A 22,290-nucleotide genomic window follows, 5' to 3' on the forward strand; every position below is an offset into this window, starting at 1 on the left:
AGAACAACTTAGAACAGCAAATAAAAATTACTTAGTGATAAAGCAAACAAGCACACACGAGAGTATTCACCCCACGCTATAACTCCCCGGCAACGGCGCCAGAAAAAGGTCTTGATAACCCACAAGTATAGGGGATCAATTGTAGCCTCTTTCAATAAGTAAGAGTGTCGAACCCAACGAGGAGCTAAAGCTAGAACAAATATTCCCTCAGGTTCTATCGACCACCGATACAACTCTACACACGCTTAATGTTCGCTTTACCTAAAACAAGTATGAAACTAGAAGTATTTTGTAGGTGTAACAAGATAGGTTTGCAAGAATATAAAGAGCACGTAAATAAAAACTAGGGGCTGTTTTAGGTAAAGAAGCAATAAAGTTAGTATAGCGAGTGTGGCAGAGTGGTGGTAGGAGTTGCGAAATTGTCCCTAAGCAATTGACTACTTTACTAGACCGATAGCAAGTTTTATGTGGGAGAGGCCACTGCTAGCATGTCATCCCTGACTTGGAATTCTATGCACTTATGATTGGAACTATTAGCAAGCATCCGCAACTACTAATGTTCATTAAGGTAAAACCAACCCATAGCATTAAGATATATTGGTCCCCCTTCAATCCTGTATGCATCAATTTCTATGCTAGGTTGAAGCTTCTGTCATTCTTGCCCTCCAATACATAGTCCTATCAACATACAACTAACCCTATGGTGTGATCCACGCGCGCGCTCATATGATGGGCACCAAAGGACAGAAACATAACCACAAACAAATTAAACCAATCATAGCAATTCACCAAGAACCGATAGGACAATGAAAATCTACTCAGACATCATAGGATGGCAACACATCATTGGATAATAATATGAAGTATAAAGCACCATGTACAAGTAGAGGGTACAGTGGGTTGCGGGAGAGTGGAACGCTGTAGATAGATGGGGGAAGGTGATGAAGGTGTTGGTGAAGATGACAGAGGTGTTCGTGTAGATCGGCGTCACACGATGATGGCCCCGACGGCGTTCCGGCGGCACCGGGAGAGAGGGGGAGAGAGCCCCCCTTCTTATTCTTCTTCTTCCTTGACCTTCTCCCTAGATGGGAGATGGGTTTCCCCTCTGGTCCATGGCCTCCATGGCGGCGGAGGGGCGAGAGCCCCTCCGATATTGGATCTATCTCTCCGTCTCTCTTTGTTTCTGCGTTTGCTGATTCTGCCCTTTCACCGTTTCTTATATTCCTGGAGATCCGTAACTCCGATTGGGCTGAATTTTGTACACGATTTTTATCCGGATATTGGCTTTCTTGCGGCGAAAGAAGGGCACCAACCACCTTACAGGGTGGCCACGAGGGCCCAAGGCGCGCCTGACCCCCTGGGGCGCGCCCCCTGCCTCGTGGTCCCCTCGGACATCGTCTCGCGTTGATTCTTCTTCCCAAAAATCACATATATTCCAAAAAATTCTCTGTCAGTTTTTATCCCGTTTGGACTCCGTTTGATATGGATTTTCTGCGAAACAAAAAACATGCAATTTAAAAAAAATTCCTATGATCATGCAATTTTAAAAAAAAACTTCCTGCGATCATGCAAGATCTATCTAGGAGATGCATAGCAACAAGAGGGGAAGAGTGTGTCCATGTACCCTCATAGTCGAACGTCTTCTCGATTCAACCGATCAAGCACCGAACGTACGACACCTCCGAGTTCTGCACACGTTTAGCTTGATGACGTCCCACGAACTCTTGATCCAGCAGTGTCGAGGGAGAGTTTCTTCAGCACGACGGCATGGTGACGGTGATGGTGCAGTGATCCGTGCAGGGCTTCGCCTAAGCACTACATGAATATGACCGGAGGCGTAAACTGTGGAGGGGGGCGCCGCACACAGCTAGGAATCAATGTTGTGTGTTCTAGCGGTGCCCCCTCATATATATAGGTTGGAGGGGAGGAGAGGTAGCCAAGGGGGCACCCCAAGTAGGAAGAATCCTACTATCCTACTTGGGCGCCTCCCAATTCGGCCTCTCCCTTTCCTATTCCTATTCAGAGTAGGAAGGGAAGAGGGGGAAGGGGGATCCTATTCCCTTTTTCCTTTCCTCCTTAAACTTTCCTTCTCCAATTTGGCCAGCCCATATGAGAGGGGCGCACCAGCCCCTTTGTCATTGGTGTGTTTCCCCTCTTGGCCCATAAGGCCCATATCTTTCGCCAGGGGTGCCCGGAACCCCTTCCGATGACCCGATAAGTACCCGGTGCATCCCAAAACACTTCCGGTGTCCGAATACCATCATCCTATATATCATTGTTTACCTCTTGACCATTTCGAGACTCCTTGTCATGTCCTTGATCTCATCTGGGACTCTGAACAATCTTCAGTCACCAAAACACATAACTCATAATACAAATCGTCATCAAACGTTAAGCGTGCGGACCCTACGGGTTCAAGAACTATGTAGACATGACCGAGACACATCTCCGATCAATAACCAACAGCGGAACCCGGATGCTTATATGTGTTCCTACATATTCTATGAAAATATTTATCGGTCAAAGCGCAATGATAACATATGAAATTCCCTTTGTCATCGGTATGTTACCTGCCCGAGATTCGATCGTCGGTATCTCCATACCTAGTTCAATCTCATTACCAACAAGTCTCTTTACTTGTTCCATAATGCATCATCCCGCAACTAACTCATTAGTCACATCGATTGCAAGGCTTATCATGATGTGCATTACCGAGAGGGCCCAAAGATACCTCTCCGATACTCGAAGTGACAAATCCTAATCTCGATCTATGCCAACCCAATAAACACCTTCGGAGACACCTGTAGAGCATCTTTACAATCACCCAGTTACGTTGTGACATTTGATAGCACACAAGGTATTCCTCAGGTATCCGGGAGTTTCATAATCTCATAGTCGAAGGAATATGTATTTGACATGAAGAAAGCAATAGCGCGATCAATATGCTATGCTAACGGATGGGTCTTGTCCATCACACCATGCTGCTAATGATGTGATACCATTCATCAAGTGAAAACACATGTCTATGGTTAGGAAACTTAACCATCTTTGATTAACGAGCTAGTATAGTAGTGGTTTACTAGGGACACAGTGTTTTGTCTATGTATCCACACATGTATCAAGTTTCCGGTTAATACAATTCTAGCATGAATAATAAACATTTATCATGATATAAGGAAATATAAATAAAAAATTTATTATTGCCTCTAGGGAATATTCCCTTCAGTCTCCCACTTGCACTAGAGTCAATAATCTAGTTCACATCGTCATGTGATTTAACACCAATAGTTCACATCTTTATGTGATTAGTTCACATCGCCATGCGACTAACACCCAAAGGGTTTACTAGAGTCAATAATCTAGTTCACATCACTATGTGATTAGCACCCAAAGAGTACTAAGGTGTGCTCTTGTTTTGCTTGTGAGAGAAGTTTAGTCAACGGGTCTGCCACATTCAGAGCCGTATGTATTTTGCAAATTTTCTATGTCTACAATGCTCTACATGGAGCTACTATAGCTAATTGCTCCCACTTTGAATATCTATCCAGATTGAGACCTAGAGTCATACAGATCGGTGTAAAAGCTTGCATTGACATAACTCTTTACGATGAACCCTTTATCACACTACAAAAAAAAGACACATCCGTGACATTTTGGGCCGAACGAATTTTTTCTGTCATACTTATGACACTTCTATGACGATAATTGTGACAGAACCCGATATGATCATAGATGTGGTGGGGTCCTACTTCTATGACAAAAAATCATGACAGAAAATGGGCTTTTCATCCTGGGCGGGCCGGAGACGCAGCTGCATGACATTCTTTGGGCCGTCCATGACGGAAAAAACCGTGGTAGAAGCGAGGGTGAGCAAAATATTGGGGTGTTCCTGGTTATGGTGGGTGGTCGAGGCCGAGCGATGCACGTTTCTCTCGTACACGCACGCACGTGGGTGCGAGGCGTTGGGCTCTATCTGAACCCGAGCGATTGCACTGCAGGCTACGCGTTACTGAACCCGACCGATCGATCGATGGCTGTTAACTGAACCCGATCGAGCGATTCCTTCGCTACTGCTGCTAACTGAAGTTGATCGATGCTGCCTCTGGATGAACAATGAGCGTTGCTGGGGGGGTGGATGAACAGTTTCCAGTGGGGGTGGATGAACAAGACCCCGTGGTGTTGCCTCTGGATGAACAGGACCCCGACCGATCGAGCCGGTTGGGGATGGATGAACAGGACCCCGTGGAGGGCAGGATGAACAGGACCACCCCGTGGAGGGCTGGATGAACAGTAGCCCGTGGAGGGGTGGTTGAACAGGAGCCCGTGGAGAGGGCTGGTTGAATAGTAGCCAGTGGAGTAGCGCGGTGGAGGCTGGATGAACAGGAGCTCATGGATGAACAGTCGCAGGTGGAGGCTGGAGGAGGTCGACGGTGGATGAACAGTAGCCCGTGGAGGCTGGAGGGGGTCGACGGTGGAGATGAATAGTATCCTGTGGAGTCCCGTTTTGCGGTACGCCACACCCCTCCCGATGAACAGGACCCCCGTTTCGACCGTAGCGCTCTAGCACAAGTCTGTTTCCTCCGTTTTGCGGTACGCCAGACCCCTCCCGATCAACAGGACACCCTTTTCGACCGTAGGAGGCCCGTTTCCTCCGTTTTGTGGTACGCCAGACCCCTCCCGATGAACAGGATCCCGTTTCAACCGTGCCCGGTCGAACACAAGGCCGTTTCCTCCATTCTGCGGTACACCAGGCCTCGTTACCATAGGGTGTTCCGTCCAAGCCCTCCCAATGAACACGACGACACATTCCGTTCCGACCCAGCCGGTTGGCTCCCCATGAACACGACGATGACGTAGTTTCTTTCCGACCCAGCCATGTACACGAGCCCTGGCCATACGTATGCGTGAGTAGGCGTTCGAGACCCTACCCGTATGTACGTACGTGGCTGTATTTTCTTTCTTGCACATTGGCCGCTGTAGGTACGTGTACATGCTACGTGCACGCCTCTACTACGACACCTGCGCGCCTCTACATCGACCAGTATGTACGTACACGTTCGTGACCAGAATGACAACGCTACGTACGCTTCGACTAGGTGGGTCCCGACTGTCAGGCACTTCCTCGCGTGCAAAGATGTAGCTGGTGGGTCCCAGCAGTTAGGGGGGCGAATCATTTTTTGCCCAGATGCACTTCCTTGCGTGCGAAGATGTAGCTGGTAGGTCCCAGCAGTCAGGGGGAAATGTTTTTTTTCATGAAATACAGTTGCCCGTCCGGTGGGTCCCTGTTGTCAGGTGGAGGAATAATTATTTTGCGCGTAATAAGGAGGCACTTCCTTGCTGTGGCTGTGGACCCAGCTGTCAGCCTCTCCACATACAGTCCACGTCTGATGGAAGCCATTCCTTGACCACGTTGACCACGCCGCGCCAAGAGCACCAGGGTGGTGGACGACGGCGAGGCCTAGGAAGGGGACGACACGGAGCCGGGGAAGACGCAACAGCGGAAGCCCGCACGGAGAGGAGTATGAGGGTTCATTGGTTCGGCTGCGGTGTGAGGCTTCCGTCGCTGCAGGGCCTGGCCAGTGGTGGGAATAGTAGGGGGCGGTGAGGCCTCCGCGGTAGCACAGCCGGTCACGGGAGGCAGGAGCATGCGGCACGACCGGCGCTGCTTTGGGCGGCTGGAGCAAGAAGACCAGAGGTTGAAGAAGCACTACGGCCATTGGATGGACATAGTACGGTCACTGGAGCTAGAATCGTTCATATTGACTAAGTTGACAAAGCACTCCGTCCCCGTCAACTTAGTAGGCCCACAAGTCAGCCTCCCACCTAGGTGGGTCCCAACTACCAGGGGGAGTATTCATTTTTTTGTGCGTAATAAGGAGGCACCTCCGGTGGGTCCGAGCTGATAGCGGGGGGCATGTTTTTTTTCACGAAATACGTTGGCCCATACGGTGGGTCCCAGCAGTCAGGGGGAAAAGTTTTTTTTCTGCCAAATATGGTGGCCCGTCCGGTGGGTCCCTTCTGTCAGGTGGAGGAATAATTATTTTCCGCGTAATAAGGAGGCACTTCCTTGCAGCTGCCGTGGACCCAGCTGTCAGCCTCTCCACATACAGTACTCTTCCGATGGAAGTCGTTCCTTGACCACGTCGACCATGCCGCGCCGAGAGCACCAGGGCAGTGGATGACGGCGAGGCCTAGGAAGGGGACGACGCGGAGCCAGGGAAGACGTGGCAGTGGATGCCCACACGAAGAGGAGTGCGAGGGTTCACTGGTTCGGCTGCGGTGTGAGGTTGCTGTCACCGTGGAATAACAGGGGGTGTGGGTGAGTGGATGGATGCCCTGGCCAGCGGTGGGAGTAGTAGGGGGCGGTGAGGCCTGCGCGGCAGCACGGCCGACCACGGGAGGCAGGAGCAGGCGGCACGACCGGCGCTGCTTTGGGCGGCTGGAGCAAGAAGACCATAGGTTGAAGAAGCACGACGGCCGTTGGATGGACATCGTACGGTCATTGCAGCTAGAATCGTTTATATTGACTAAGTTGACAAAGCCCTTGGTACGCGTCAACTTAGTAGGCCCACAGGTTAGTTTCCGAAACGGTGCACCCCAGATGTCAGGGGGAGGAATCATTTTTTGGGCCGGTGAAGCTAGAATATCCGAGATTGAAGAAGAAGCACGGCATCCGTTTGATGGACATCCAACGGCCACTGCTGCTAGAACCGTGTGTTGACTATAAGTTGACAAAGCCTTGCATACGCGTCAACTCTCTTTTTTTTGAGGGGACGCATCAACTTAGTAAGGCCACAAGTGTGTGGCAGAGAACTTGTAGCCCATTTGAGATTTGTAAGAATGTGTAGCCAATTTCTGAATTCTACTAGAATTTACTACAACCCATTTATAGTTTGTTAAAAGTACGGCCCATTTCAACCAACCGTTCAAAACAGAATTCAATAAAATTTCCCACATTTTGATGGGATCCGAAATATTTTTATCCCGAAATTTCTAGTCAGATTAAATACAAGTTCAATATAAATTTATATTACGTAAAAATCCAACGAAACATTGCGCTCGCAACAATTAATGAAATTAAAATTTTCAATATCCAAAAATAATATTTTATAAAGTAATTACGTGTTTGGTGCATTTTTTATAGTTACCGCCCAGTTTTTATAATTACATCCCATTTATTATTTATTAAATCCCATTTTCTTGTTAAGCCTAATGCATCCCTCCTAGGAAAGATTTGCAGCCCAGCGGGGCGGAGAATAACAACTTGACCTTGCCTGGGTATTCCTAAAAAAAGGTATAGCTGGGCTAGCCATTTCCAGCTTGAAAAAAATTAAGATCTGGGCTGGATATATGGCCTGGGCTAGACGGGCCACAGCCCGCCCAGTTAATAGCTGCAGCGATGTTTTCGTTGTTGTTCAGAGGAGAAAAATTAATATCTGGGCTAAACATCGCTCAAGAAAAACTCTGTAGTGCTCACACCTCAAAAACACAAATACTGCTCGAGTTGCTTGGTCCCAGCTGTCGGCCACTTCTTTTGCAATTCTCTCATTTATTTACTACATAGGTTGACAATGGTGTGGGACCATGATGTCAGGAAACCAGGATGAAGCAAAAAAATTATAGTTTTATATACTAATAAGGAGGCACTTGCGTATGTGCGGCTATGGCCCTAGTAGGTCCCCACTGTCATCCTCTCCAAGTAAAGTCATCTCCTCGTCCTCATGTTCGTTGACCATGTTGACAACGCGAGACGGCGGCGCCACGGTGAGCGCAACAACTCGAAGGACGACGGAGAGGGCCTCGCGGGCCCTACTGATGGTCTAATACAGCGCCCGGTGCTCATTCGAGAAGCCAGGATCATAGGGCCACATGTCTGCGACGACATTGTCATTTGCTTGGTCATCGGTGCTCGTTGAGGAGACGGAGGTTGCAGCATAGGTCCTCCTACGCTGGTAGCTCTTCCACCATTAGGGCGTCGAAGTGCGGCCGCACCTACTCTATGGTGAACACAGCAAGAACCGGCTTGGACAGTGGCGCCGGCTCCTGGTCGGAAGCTACGTCCATCGTCTGATTGTCGTCGCTCAGCTCGGCGAGGTAGCTGGCGAGCCAGCATGTCCGACTGCTGGACCGACCCGCTGCCAAGCACAAGTCTGACTTCCCTGGCCCACCCAGACCGCCTCCCTCGCCCGCGCGCACTTTCCGCCCCAAACGGTCAGTGTCGCCCGCCCCGCTTCCCGGTGCATGAGATTGCTCCGCCTTCAAACGACACAAGTGCCGTCCGTCTGTCCTTCGGCTACCCACATTAATGATACGCGGTTGACGAGGCGACTACTTCGGCGCCACACGTCTGTCCCTCCGCCGCCCACCATTTCTAGATAAACTGTTGCGCCGGCCATAGCCGCAGTCATCCGCATCCGTTCCTATTCTCCTGTCCACTCCACTACTGCCCACCATGGCTTCCTCGCGCTCCAGCGCTCTTCAGGACGGGCGGACGATGGACCACGAGGAGATGGCAACCATTGCTGTCGACTAGCCGGCCGGCAGGCAGCCGGAGGACGACGACGTCCCAATGGAGAACATGGTAGTCGATGATCCGGCGCCAACCCCCTCCTCCGCGCCATCCTCGCCGGTGCATTGCACCATGACCATCGGCGAGGCCCGTGCCCAATATATGGACACGGTGAGGCAAAAGCGTGAGGAGTAGTTTCGGGAGGCGCAGACCGACGCTGCCTACAACCACCATCTCCTCCAGGAGCACCTGCAGGCGGAGGAGCAGATCGCCGCGGAGCGGGCGGAGCAGGAGGCGATGCTCGACTTGTGCCGCTCCGCCCGCGAGGGCCGTCTCAAGCGCTGGCGGTCCCGCATGTGGGTGGAGGAGGCTGTGGCCGCCTACAAAGAGGGCGATGAAGCAGGCGAGGCGCTGTTTGGCGAGACCGAGGACGAGGCAGAGGACAATGTCGGCGCCGGCGAGTCCCCGCTCCACTGGCGTCGATGAGGCCCTGCTTCGCCGAGGCCCCGTGGCGCCAACAACTAGGCAGAGGACACCCCCGGCTCCGCCGAGGCCCCACCCTGCCGGCAACGAGGGGAGGATTTCCCCCGCTCCACCGAGGCGCTGCCCGCTAGCAATGAGACAGAGGACATCGCCGGCTCCGCCGAGGCCCCGCCCCGCTGCCAACGAGGCCGCGCCACACAGAAAGCGAGGAAGAGTAGAACACGGTAGGTCACCGCCACTCGGGTCCAAGTAAGGCCACCGCTGCTACCCTCCGGTTGCTGGCACTGAGCTGTACATCATAGAGCAATTCTATGATTACAGGATGATTGAAGAGCACTTCGTGGTTGTGCAAGCTCATGAGATACAGTCATTTGCTAGAGAACTTGAGCACTTCAGTTGTATGCTACCGGACAAGTTTGTTGCCGGAGGTATCATCACAAAGCTTCCTCCTTCGTGGATCTCATTGGCACTCTTGATGTGGAAGAAAAGGCGAGAGCAAAGGACACACGTGCTCGAGGAATTGAGGGAGGATCTAGTGCCAATCTGGTACAGAAGAAGAACTTCTAGCCCCACAAGTTCAAGAACAAGGGCAAGTTTGATGGTAAAGCAAAGTTTGATGGGAAGAACAAGGCTGTGCAACACACAAACTTCAAGAAGAAGAATGACAAGAAGAAAGGTGTTTGTCATGTGGGGATCCTGATCATTGGGCTCCTAGTTGCCCTAATCACTATGACAAGCTGGCGGGTTGACTACTGACGGCCGGTTAGCTTCTTGGCAGCGACGTGGAGTCGAAGAGCTATGTTGGAGAAGGACGCTGCTTCTACTTAACTGCTGGTGCAGTTGGCTGACTGACACGTGGGTCCAACAGGCATCTGGGCCACATGTCAGTTACGCAACTGCACCTGCAGTTAAGTCACTGAAGCTTATGTTCAGCTCAGCCGGACACAGGTGGGTAGCTTCGGTTAATTAATTATACCTTCAACGCACCCCTTTTTAGTTGAAGAATGTATGAAATGTAATGAAATCCGGCATGTTTATATGAAATCCGACCGTGTATGAATGAATTTATTTCGATTAGTTCGAATTCTTGTATCACTGGCATTGGATGAACATGCAAAACAATACATACTAGCATTATTCCCAGGGTGATCACCTCGTTTGCAGCAGTTTCACGTGTACTCCCTCTGGTCCTTTCTAGTCCGCATACAAGTTTTGACTGCAGTCAAAGTATCTCTACTGTGACCAATCTTATAGAAAAAAGTATGCACTTTCACAATGCGCAGCTTTTTAGCGTTTGAGCAGCTTTTTAGCGTTCCTATACATTGCAATCAAACACACAGGCCTGGCAATTCATAGAGAACATTCAAAACAATCTATGATTATTCATCTTAGCGATTCACATGTCAGAGCCAATATTTACTTCACAACTAAAGAATAAAGAAAAAATGGATCAACTCTGCTGACAGCAAAGGGCGTCCCATTCAAAAATATCAAATGCATGTCTTGCTAAAATCAATGAGCAAAAGGTTTTCCCATTCCAAAATATCAAATGCCTACGATTGTGGAATGGGAAGGGTTTGCCATCAGTTCGGACATTGACATGGCACCTTGTGCTAAAGAAACCAGCTGTTCTTTTTGTGTAGTTCCACCAAAATCAACCAAATTCGCGCGTAGTTTGTATGATTTCGCCCTTATATGTTGCAACTCCTTGAACTTATCAGCACCTCCTTTCTTGTGGTGGAAATGAATGATTCGATGTATTCATGAACATTTTGTGCAGTTCCCATTGAAATCAAGCTGAGCACCCCTGTTTGCACAAATACAAAAAAGTGATTAGTATAAAGCAAACTGTACTATGAATTGACAGTTTAAACAGGCACCTACATGGTCCATGTAGAGCACCCTTTTAGAAAAATGGAACTCACCGGAAAGAATCCTAGAACAACACTGCACTCGCGCATGACAACAAGAAAATGGAGATTTGTTAGTCCTTTTGAGCTGAAGCTAGTTTGGTCTTGTGGGGGGGGGGGGTTAATGTAACCATCCTTCAACTGCTCCTTCTGATGAGAAGATAGACAAGGCTTCTTCATCCTGGCATAATTGGAACTAGTCACTTCACGTACTCCATATTCTTCTTCAGAGGAGGATGATCCTGTTGTGCACAAACAAGAGGATAACTAAATGCTAGCATCCCTGTTTTCTCAAAAAAAGGAAAGGAAATATTTAAAACAACACAGATGAAGCACTTCTCAAGGACAATACCACTTTTTGATGACAGTATCTAAACAGTAGCACAACACCAATAGAGATGACAAAGCTCAATCATATGGATGAAATCAGTGGGCGAGTACCAACATTTGTCTGGAGGCTTATTGTGTAGAGCATACAGATGAAGCACTTCTCCGGAACCATCTGTTGCTATCTACTGTGATGGCCATGCTTACTATATACTCCTTGATTAGATTAATGTTTCCAACATCTTCTTGTGCAGTTCCACTAAAATATATGGTATCTTCAAAGAAGATCCCTGTTTGCACAAGTAGAGATAATTATGTATTACATTAAGAGTGGCATCAAATCAGTGGCAAAACAATTGCTCGTTCTAGCCATAGCAATAAATTAAGATGCAAAACTATATCATTACTTGTGTCATCATAGTTCTAGTGCTTCATTACAGCACCAGGAGTTGATTTTTGTTTTTCTTCCGCTTGTTCTTCCCCTTCATCACTTGGTTCAATAACAGACAAGCTTCGCCTTCAATGTAAGATTTGACATGTCAATTAGGTTGCACAAGTATAGCACTAAACAATGACATTAATTTTCTGATGAAAGTGGCAAAATATAGGCCAACGGTTGTGAAAATCCTTATCTTACCTCAATGAGATATTGCGGTGCACATAGAGATTGGAAGTCTTGTCTCCATTTGTGCAGTTCACTAAAATCAAGCAACATTACTGTATAAGTAGCACAACATATGAAAGCTCACTGCAGAATCATGTGAAAGAAGGATAGTACTTGTAGCGACCAGACCTCAAACAGTCTGATCTCTGTGCTCAGGTGTCATCCCTGGATCAGTAATGCTGACACCACACAGTACTCGGAGGATTTATAACAGAGTAGCAATCACACACTTATTACATCAAGTGTCTCAATAGAGAACTTAGTACAATAAATATGGCTTAAGGCCATCTAATAACTATAACAGCGGAAGGCTTGGAAGATAAGTGAGTCCATCAACTCCAACGGCATCACTGAGTATAGAACCATGACCTAAAACTCCTTAATCATCGTCTGAAAAGTCTGCAACATTAACGTTGCAGCCCGAAATGGGACAGCACATGGAATATGCTAGCAAAGTAACACATAGAGAGTAATGGAATGAAACAGCTATACTATATGCATATTTGGCTAGTGGAAAGCTCGATGGTTACAGTTTTGCGTAAAGCCAATTTTCCCTACTGCAAAGGAATAAATTTTATTTAACTATCATGGTAGTTGTTAAACATTGAGAATGGTTGACAGCATCCTCAATCCCAATTAAGCATCATCATTAAACAAACCCAACAAAATTAAATCTTAGGGTAACATGTTGAGATTCACATGATAATCCAGGTACTAGATACTCAAGTTGTCCATAACCGGGACACGGCTAACCATGATTAGTTTATACACTCTGCAGAGGTTTGCGCACTTTTCCCCACAAGACTCGATCGCCTCCGTTTGGTTTCTCACACTACATGGTGTTTGAGAAACGGATGACCGAGACATAGTCTTTCAGAAGCGCTAGCACCTTACGATGGATAGACCGTTACACCTACTTTCCCTACATCTGCTAGTCTACCCTGTAAGAGTTCGCACGACTTAATCAACTATGTTAGAGCCCATAATAGCTTGTGGCTGCACACAGAAGTTTCTAGTATGAAAAATCTCATGATCCCTTTGGGCCTGGGTGGCGGTCCATAAAGAAAAACAGGCAATCCTGGAATCCACAGGTACCTCAATCCACCCAGACGTGTGTTTAAGTTGCCACCTTAGATAAACCATTAATTAACAAACTCACATCTGTCATGGATATCACTCACCCAATCCACATCTACTAGCATAGCATGGCATAATAGGCAAACGTAGAAGTAACTCCCAAAGGTTTGATAATACAACAGGTAATAGGTACTACCTCAACTACTTCCCATCCCACAATTTAATTAGATCCTAATCATGCAATGTTTGAGGATTGATCTAATGCAATAAAACTGGGTAGTAGGAGGTATGATCAAAGTGTTACTTGCCTTGCTGATGATCCGCGAAACCTAGAGATTCGAAGTAACAGGCGGCGCACTCCGGGTATTCTATCGCAGACAAACAAACAAGCATACAATAAGTATTCATCTAATGCACGAGTAAAACTCAAATAAGAGATCTAACCAGAAGGTTCAACTTAAGAACTCCGGTTTGCAAATAGAATCAAATCAAATGAAGCAACGAAAGTTAAACGGCAAAAGAAACAAGCTTCATTTACTATTCTGGATCTAGGGCAAGTTTTATAGTGGCAAAAACTTGTTTAAGTTGGTTAAACAGATAGAGGGTTTCGAGATGAAAGTCCAGGCGCTTGAATCGCCTGAATCCGATAAACGAGCGAAAAGTTATACTAAAACGAAAATCGGATCAGGAATCGCGATCAGAAAAATCACGGATTTAATCTGAGAAAAAGAAAAATGACGAACATTCACTAGAACGAACGAACGGATGAACGCTCGCTAAATAAATAAACCGGAAAAACCGATCTATTAAAAAAACCCGAAACTAAAAAAAATAAAAACCGTGACTTTTTTTCTCCTTTTTTTCTCCTTTAAAAAAATGGGCGGCGAAAACGAGGTTGACCTCGGGCGGCGGGTCTGGCGGCGACGGCGGCGGCGGCGGCGGCTGATTAGGGTTTCGGGCGTGGTGGGCTGGCGGCCCGGGTCGAGCGGCTTATAAAGGCTGCCCCCGGGCGGAGTCCCGCTCGGGTACGGCCCAAAGTCGGTTCGCGTTTTTTAAATTATTCCGCGCAGAAAAACAAATAAAAGAAATACTGAACAGACTCCAAAAATCCCGAAATAAATTTTCCCGGGCTTCTAAAATCAAGCCGCACTAGGTGAACATTTATTTGGGGCCTAAATGCAATTTTGAAAAACGCACATTTTTCCTAAATTCAAATAAAATACCAAAAAACTCCGAAATAAAATCTTATTTGATTTTATTATTAAATCCTCAATATTTCTTTATTTTGGGAAAGTCATTTTATTCCCTCTCTCATATTTTTGTAATAGAAATAATTGACGATAAAATAATTAAAATCAAATGATCCTATTCGCAAAATTTGAGAAAACTCAAATATGAAAATAACGAAATCCCCAACTCTGTCCGTGGGTCCTTGAGTTGCGTGGAATTTCTGGGATCAAAACCAAGAGCAAATAAATTATGATATGCAATGATGGTCTAATGTATAACATTCCAAATTGAAAATTTGGGATGTTACAAACCTACCCCCCTTAAGATGAATCTCGCCCTCAAGATTCGGGTTGGCTAGAAAATAGGTGAGGGTGGTCCTTGAGCAAATCTTCCTCTCTCTCCCAGGTGGCTTCATCCTCCGTGTGGTGGCTCCATTGAACCTTGCAAAACTTGATAACCTTGCTGCGGGTGACTCGGCTGGCAAACTCGAGAATCTTAACAGGTTTCTCCTCATAGGTCAAATCACTATCCAACCGAATTGCTTCCAATGGCACTGTGTCTCTCAAGGGTATGTCAGCCATCTCCGCGTGACACTTCTTCAACTGAGAAACGTGGAACACATCATGAACTCCTGACAATCCTTCAGGTAATTCCAACTTGTAGGCCACTTCTCCCATATGTTCCAATACTCGGTATGGTCCTACAAATCGTGGCGCTAACTTTCCCTTAACACCAAAGCGCTTTGTTCCCCGAAGTGGGGATACTCGAAGATAAGCTCTATCTTCAACTTCGTAAACTTTCTCCTTGCGTTTAGAATCTGCATAACTCTTCTGTCTGCACTGGGCTATCTTGAGCCTATCGCGAATCAATTTCACCTTCTGTTCAGACTTCTTAATCAAGTCAGGTCCAAACAATTGGCGGTCTCCAACTTCATCCCACGTCAAGGGTGTCCTGCACCTCCTTCCGTACAAGGCTTCGAAAGGGGCCATCTTTAAACTGGATTGATAACTGTTGTTGTAAGAGAACTCTGCATAAGGCAAATTCTCATCCCAACTAGATCAATAATCTAGCGCACAAGCTCTCAGCATGTCCTCCAAAATCTGATTGACTCTCTCGGTCTGTCCATCTGTCTGTGGATGAAAAGCTGTGCTGAACTCTGGCCTGGTACCCAAAGTTTCGTGCAACTGATTCCAGAACTTTGAGGTAAACTAGGTTCCTCTATCTGATACTATACTCCTCGGAACTCCATGTAAGCATACAATCCTGGTCATGTATATCTTTGCCAACTTAGCACTGGTGTAAGTGGTCTTTACCGGGATGAATTGAGCTACTTTCGTCAACCGATCGACTACAACCCAAATCGAGTCATAGCCTGAACGAGTCCTGGGTAATCCCGTGATAAAGTCCATGCCTAACTTATCCCACTTCCATTCGGGTATCGGCAATGGCTGTAGCAATCCTGCTGGCTTCTGATGCTCTGCCTTTACTCTCTGACATACATCACAAACTGCTACATACTCCGCAATATCTTTCTTCGTTCCGGTCCACCATAAAATATCCTTCAAATCCAAATACATCTTGGTATTTCCTGGGTGAATCGAATATGGTGAATCGTGTGCCTCTTGCAGAATTAACTTCCTGATCTCCGGGTCATTGGGCACATAAACATGGTCTTCAAACCATAGGGTGTCGTGCTCATCCTCATGAAATCCTTTAGCCTTTCCTTCGCTCATTTTCTCCTTTATAGAGGCAATCTCCTTGTCAGTCTTCTGAGCTTCTCTGATTCTACCATCAAAGTTGACTGAATCTCCAATGCTGCTACATAGCCTCTCGGAACTATTTCCAAACATAGTTCACGAAGATTTTCGGCTAACTCCCTTGGTATTTCTCCCGTCATTAGTGTATTGACATGGCTTTTGCGACTTAATGCGTTAGCTACTACATTAGCCTTTCCGGGATGGTAATGCAATCTCATATCATAATCCTTGATGAGCTCCAACCATCTCCTTTGTCTGAGGTTCAACTCCTTCTGCGTGAAAATGTACTTCAAACTCTTGTGATCCGTGTACACCTCACAATGATTTCCAATGAGGAAATGTCTCCAAGTCTTCAGTGCATGCACTACGGCTGCTAACTCCAAATCATGCGTAGCATAATTCAACTCGTGGGGTTTCAGTTGTCTTGAGGCATATGAAACAACTCTCCCTTCCTGCATAAGCACTGCTCCAAGTCCTCGACATGAAGCGTCACAGTACACCTCATAATCCTTGGTCTGGTCTGGCAAAATCAACACCGGTGAAGTAACCAAGCATTTCTTCAACTCCTGGAAACTAGCCTCACATTCCTCAGTCCATTTGAACTTGGTATCCTTCTTTAATAACTCCGTCATAGGCTTCACAATCTTTGAGAAATTCTCAATAAATCTCCGGTAGTATCCTGCGAGTCCAAGGAAACTCCGGATCTCTCCAACTGTGGTTGGTGCTTCCCACTTGGTCACGGTATCAACTTTAGTGGGATCAACTGCTATACCTTCTCCGAATGTAACGTGTCCGAGGAATCCTACTTCCTTCAACCAAAACTCACATTTGCTGAACTTGGCATACAACTGATGTTCTCTGAGCTTCTCAAGTACCAATCGCAAATGCTCCTTATGCTCCTCTTCATTCTTCGAGTAAACCAGGATATCATCAATGAACACCACGACAAACTTATCCAAGAACTCCATAAATACTTTGTTCATCATGTTCATAAAATATGCAGGTGTGTTAGTCAGACCAAATGACATAACGGTATACTCGTACAACCCATACCTGGTGGTAAAAGCTGTCTTAGGTATATCATGTTCTCGAATCTTCAACTGGTGGTATCCTGATCGCAAATCGATCTTGGAAAATACCTTAGCTCCTTGCAATCGGTCAAACAAATCATTGATCATTGGTAGTGGGTACTTGTTCTTGATGGTTACTTCATTCAATCCTCGATAATCAACAACCATCCTTAACGATCCATCCTTCTTCTCCACTAGAAGTACTGGCGATCCCCAAGGCGAAGAGCTTGGGCGAATATATCCCTTATCCAATAACTCCTTAATCTGCTTCGTAATCTCCACCAAATCTTTTGCAGGCATCCTGTATGGTCTCTTTGATATTGGCCCTGTGTCTGGCAATAGCTCAATCAAAAACTCAATATCTCTATCCGGTGGCATGCCTGGCAACTCTTCTGGAAATACTTTAGGGAAATCCCTTACAACTGGTACTTCCTCCTGCATAACTCCTGTTAAACAATTTACTTGAGTCCCTTTTGGCACATGTCAGGATACATACTTGATCCTTCTCCCTTCTGGGGTGGTAAGCAAAATTGTCTTACTGGCGCAATCAATGTTTCCTCTGTACATCGACAGCCAATCCATACACAGAATTACATCCAATCCTTGTGATTCCAAAATGATTAAATCCGAGGGAAACACATGCCTACCTATACTCAATGGCACTTGAAAACATCCTTGACTGGCCATATACTCCGCTCCTGGTGAGCTTACTAGCATAGGTGTTCTAAGAACCTTAGTGGGCAGGTTATACTTATACACAAATCCTCTTGATATGTATGAATGCAATGCACCAGTATAAAAAAGAACGAGTGCAGTAAATGACTTAACCAAAAACTTACCGATTACTACATCCGGTTGCTCTTCAACCTCCTCCACGTTAACGTGGTTCACCTGTCCCCTGTTGAAAGGGTTCGGCTTCTTCCCAGAGCTTCCATTTCCATTCTGGCCTTCAGGACATTCATTGGCATAATGTCCGGTCTTCTGGCACTTAAAGCAAGTGACTTGGCTCAGGTCCTTCTTGGTTGGGGTTGATGGGTTGGTACGGTTCTGGCCGTTGCTTCCTCCATTGCCATTACCATTCTTGGTGCCGTTGTGATTGTGCGAGCTACCTCCTCCATGGGTATGCTGAAAATGTCCTGCCGGTCTAGGGGTAAAACGTGGCTTCTGCTGGGCTCCAGAATTGTACTTCCCTTGTCCATACTTCCTCTTGCGGTTCTCAATTTGCTGCTGCTTGCCTTCAATCATAAAAGCATGGTCTACCAACTCCTGGTAGTTGTTGAAGGTTGCTACCATCAACTGCATGCTCAACTCATCATTCAGTCTTCCAGAAACTTCTCCTGCTTTGCTGCATCCGTAGCAACGTTATCTGGGGCATAACGTGCTAATTTACTAAAGTCCTCCACATACTGGCCAACTGTTCGTCCTACTTGGCGCAAGTTGCGAAACTCTCGCTTCTTCATGGCCATAGCTCCTGCTGAAACATGGGCAGTACGAAAAGCCTGCTGAAACTGGTCCCATGTGACAGCGTCGACAGGGAAAGTGGCTGTGAAATTCTCCCACCATGATGTTGCGGGTCCTTCAAGCTGATGTGCGGCAAACTTCACCTTCTCCGCATCTGTGCATCCTGCTGTGGTCAACTCTCTAGCTGTCTTGTGGAGCCAATCATCTGCTACTATCGGCTCGGTGCTACTGGAAAACACCGGCGGATTCAACCTAAGAAAACGGGCTAAGTGATCAACAGGTGGTGGTGGTGGTGGTGGTGGGTTGTTGTTGTTGCTCCCCTGATTCTGATTCTGAACTAGCAACTGCATCAATGTGTTCTACTGCTGGATCAACTGGGTGAGCTCCGGTGGAAAGGTAAATCCGGGGTCATGTCTCGGAGGCATCTGAGGGTTTAGAAAAGATGAGAGTTAAGAATAGAGGGGGTCTAAAGAGAAAACACTACCCATATGCACATGAGGCAAAAGCAAACAATTCACTTCATTCATTCAAACAAGGGCATACAATCGATCTAACTATCGCAAAAGTGCTCGGACTACTGTATTTACATGGTGGACTACTACTACTGATGAGGTGGTCTACTAGAAATATTCTTCAATTGCAGACTCCATGATATCTGCTCCGGCTTCATCAACATAGTCATCATCGCTGTCATCTGGGTCCGAGTCGGTGTCGTCGATGATGATGTAGTCTTCCGGGCGAATCTCCTTGGGTTCTTCGTCTTCATCTACTGGTGTAGGGCCTCCCATAAATATTTCGATCTTCTTGATTAGATCGTCATTCTTCTCCACCAATACTTCAATTTCTTCTTCATAATCTTCACGTGTAGCCTTGAGTTCTTCCTCCAGTTCCTTGATTCTTATCCTTGCCTTCTTCAGGTCTATCATGTCGGCGCCCATCTGGTTCTCCTGTCGTCGAATGTGTTGGTTTAACTCTTGGATAAAAGCTGCAACTGATCTATCCTTCCTGGTGCTAATCATTTCCCAGTGTTCATCTCGGTGCCCACAAATCTGGTAGATAGTATCCTTGAGATCATTGCGGTAGACTTCTCCAATGCGTCCCATGGCGATATGAGCTGCCATGCTCTTTCCTAGACTCCAAGTTGGTGCATCAAAAGAAAACTCTATGGGCTCAGTGACTAGCATGAACGTCCTTCCTGGAACTTGAACTTGAATCATCCAGCACTCTTCATCAGGTAAAGTGGCGTTGTAGGTTCCGGTGAAGCTTGGTACTCCTATGTTCAGGTATCTAGTGACTTCCTTCAAGTGACGTCCAAAGGGTGTATCGTCATCCGGTTGCGTGAACTTGTTCCTTGCATCCGCCATCCTAAAGAGTAGAAAAGATGAGAGGTCAGAAGAGAAGAGAGTGAATAGTGATCTAGGTCTTTAGCTTAGTGGTCGTGTCCTACAGTCAGCGTGTGCTCTGATACCATCTCTGTAGCGACCAGACCTCAAACAGTTTGATCTCTGTGCTCAGGTGTCATCCCTGGATCAGTAATGCTGACACCACACAATACTCGGAGGAATTATAACAGAGTAGCAATCACACACTTATTACATCGAGTGTCTCAATAGAGAACTTAGTACAATAAATATGGCTTAAGGCCATCTAATAACTATAACAGCGGAAGGCTTGGAAGATAAGCGAGTCCATCAACTCCAACGGCATCACTGAGTATAGAACCACGACCTAAAACTCCTTAATCATCGTCTGAAAAGTCTGCAACATTAACGTTGCAGCCCGAAACGGGTCAGCACATGGAATATGCTAGCAAAGTAACACATAGAGAGTAATGGAATGAAACAGCTATACTATATGCATATTTGGCTGGTGGAAATCTCTATGGTTACAGTTTTGCGTAAAGCCAAGTTTTCCCTACTTCAAAGGAATAAATTTTATTTAACTATCATGGTAGTTGTTAAACATTGAGAATGGTTGACAGCATCCTCAATCCCAATTAAGCATCATCATTAAACAAACCCAACAAAATTAAATCTTAGGGTAACATGTTGAGATTCACATGATAATCCAGGTACTAGATACTCAAGTTGTCCATAACCGGGACACGGCTAACCATGATTAGTTTATACACTCTGCAGAGGTTTGCGCACTTTTCCCCACAAGACTCGATCGCCTCCGTTTGGTTTCTCGCACTACATGGTGTTTGAGAAACGGATGACCGAGACATAGTCTTTCAGAAGCGCTAGCACCTTACGATGGATAGACCGTTACACCTACTTTCCCCTACATCTGCTAGTCTACCCTGTAAGAGTTCGCACGACTTAATCAACTATGCAAGAGCCCATAATAGCTTGTGGCTGCACATGGAAGTTTCTAGTATGAAAAATCTCATGATCCCTTTGGGCCTGGGTGGCGGTCCATAAAGAAAAATAGGCAATCCTGGAATACCCAGGTACCTCAATCTACCCAGATGTGTGTTTAAGTTGCCACCTTAGATAAACCATTAATTAACAAACTCACATCTGTCATGGATATCACTCACCCAATCCACGTCTACTAGCATAGCATGGCATAATAGGCAAACGTAGAAGTAACTCCCAAAGGTTTGATAATACAACAGGTAATAGGTACTACCTCAACTACTTCCCATCCCACAATTTAATTAGATCCTAATCATGCAATGTTTGAGGATTGATCTAATGCAATAAAACTGGGTAGTAGGAGGTATGATCAAAGTGTTACTTGCCTTGCTGATGATCCACGAAACCTAGAGATTCGAAGTAACAGGCGGCGCACTCCGGGTATTCTATCGTAGACAAACAAACAAGCATACAATAAGTATTCATCTAATGCATGGGTAAAACTCAAATAAGAGATCTAACCTGAAGGTTCAACTTAAGAACTCAGCTTTGCAAAAAGAATCAAATCAAATGAACCAACGAAAGTCAAACGGCAAAAGAAACAAGCTTCGTTTACTATTCTGGATCTAGGGCAATTTTTACAGTGGCAAAAACTTGTTTAAGTTGGTTAAACGGATAGAGGGTTTCGAGACAAAACTCCAGGCATTTGAATCGCCTGAATCTGATAAACGAGCGAAAAGTTATACTAAAACGAAAATCGGATCAGGAATCGCGATCAGAAAAATCACGGATTTAATCCGAGAAAAAGAAAAACGACGAACGTTTGCTAGAACGAACGAACGGACGAACGCTCGCTAAATAAATAAACCAGAAAAACCGATCTATTTAAAAAAAACCCGAAACTAAAAAAAAACCGCGCCTTTTTTTCCTCCTTTTTCTCCTTTAAAAAAAACGGGAGGCGAAAACGAGGTTGACCTCGGGCGGCGGGTCCGGCGGCGGTGGCTGATTAGGGTTTCGGGCGCGGTGGGCTGGCGGCTCGGGTCGGCCGGCTTATAAAGGCTGCCCCCAGGCGGAGTCTCGCTCGGGTACGGCCCAAAGTCGGTTCACATTTTTTTTATATTATTCCGCGCAGAAAAACAAATAAAAGAAATACTAAACGGACTCCAAAAATCTCGAAATAAATTTTTCCGGGCTTCTAAAATCAAGCCGCACTAGGTGAACATTTATTTGGGGCCTAAATGCAATTTTTAAAAATGCACATTTTTCCTAAATTCAAATAAAATACCGAAAAACTCCGAAATAAAATCTTATTTGATTTTATTATTAAATCCTCAATATTTCTTTATTTTGGGAAAGTCATTTTATTCCCTCTCTCATATTTTTGTAATATAAATAATTGACAATAAAATAATTAAAATAAAATGATCCTATTCGCAAAATTT

The sequence above is a fragment of the Triticum urartu genome, chromosome 3, assembly GCF_003073215.2.
Source record: "Triticum urartu cultivar G1812 chromosome 3, Tu2.1, whole genome shotgun sequence".
Classification (NCBI taxonomy): Eukaryota; Viridiplantae; Streptophyta; class Magnoliopsida; order Poales; family Poaceae; genus Triticum; species Triticum urartu.